Raw genomic sequence first — 1,525 nt, 5'->3', positions numbered from 1 at the left:
CTTCCACCACCACCACCACCACTACCACCAAGTCACCACACTAAGGTATCTTAGTACGATGTAATTTACTTACTGATGTGACGTGACATCTTCATTTCCTACATCGAAGAAGGGTAATACTTTATAAGAAGTCCGCCTCCCCCTTCGCCACTCCAGCCCCCCTACCCCCCAAGACAAGCCTGGGGAACTGTGGGGAACCGGGGCTGGGGGGAAGCCAAAATCACTGAAAAATTTCCCTAGAAAAATCCCTAAATGAAGGAAAATTCCCTAGTCTCGAAAGTAAGGAAAGTCCCAACTTTATAACCTAATAGCCCCCCTGCTAACCAAGGGGGGCTGGACCCCCCCCCCTCCCCACATGTATGATGCGCCAGAATTTTTTTTTTTTTTCAGTGGGGAGCATATTTAAACTACTCCAACTGAACTTTACGACCTGCTAACGAGAGGACTTTTTGCCCCCCTCGACCCCCCTCCTAACCAAGGGGGGCTGCGCCCCCCCTGGACCCTCCTGCTTCCAAAATTTCCCTAGAAAAATCCCAAAATTAAGGAAAATTCCCTACATGGGAGGGGTCCAGGGGGGGTGGAGCCCCCCTTGGCTAGGAGGGGAGTTGAGGGGGGCGAAGCCCCCTCGTTAGCAGGTCGTAAAGTTCGGTTGGAGTAATTTAAATACGCTCCCCACAAAAAAAAACCACGATTTTCCGGCGCATCATACATGTGGGGGGGTCCAGAGGGGGGTGCAGCCCCCCTTTTGTTAGCAGGGGGGTCAAGGGGGGCTGTTAGGTTATGAAGTTAGTACTTTCCTTACTTTCAAGACTAGGGAATTTTCCTTCATTTAGGATTTTCTAGGAAATTTTGGAAGCCCATTTATCAGTGATTTTGGCTTCCCCCCCAACCCCTGGTTCCCCACAGTCCCCCAGGCTTGTCTTGGGGGGTAGGGGGCTGGAGTGGCGAAAGGGAGGGGGACTTCTTATAAAGTATTACCCGAAGAAGGAATATGTTATTATTGAAAAAGATGTTCTAGATGGGTATGTTTGAAGTTAGTTTACTGGTAGGTTTTCAGGGTAGGCCTATGCATGGATAAGCCTTAACTGAGTATTAGAAACAAATAAGTAGACAAGTGGAGGGTGGGGAAGAGGCCCACCACTTGTTAAAAGCAGCTCCACATGTTGAAACTTATGTGCCGAGGACCCCCACTGGGTTAGGTAATTGCTACCGGCAAAGGCCTATAACAAATGTGTTTACAAAATTCTTTAATATTAAGCCAGAGTTACCATTTTTTTATTACAACGTGGCCTATAGGCATAATAGAAGTGACCAAAGTTTGATGCATGTAGGACTTATACTTCCCGAGTTATGAAAAATAGTTTTGTATTTCTTTGAACGGCAATTCCTGGAAAATGATATTTTTGAAGTATAAAAGGTAAAGATTCGTTTTAGTACTGTGCCAGTATCTCATTATCTACTTATGAAACATCACTATCTCTTCACATATCTTTTCTACAAACCTTCAACAGTCATGGAAACGCTT

Source organism: Eriocheir sinensis, unplaced genomic scaffold (genome assembly GCF_024679095.1).
Source record: "Eriocheir sinensis breed Jianghai 21 unplaced genomic scaffold, ASM2467909v1 Scaffold145, whole genome shotgun sequence".
Classification (NCBI taxonomy): Eukaryota; Metazoa; Arthropoda; class Malacostraca; order Decapoda; family Varunidae; genus Eriocheir; species Eriocheir sinensis.
Note: the sequence above shows the minus strand (reverse complement) of the source record.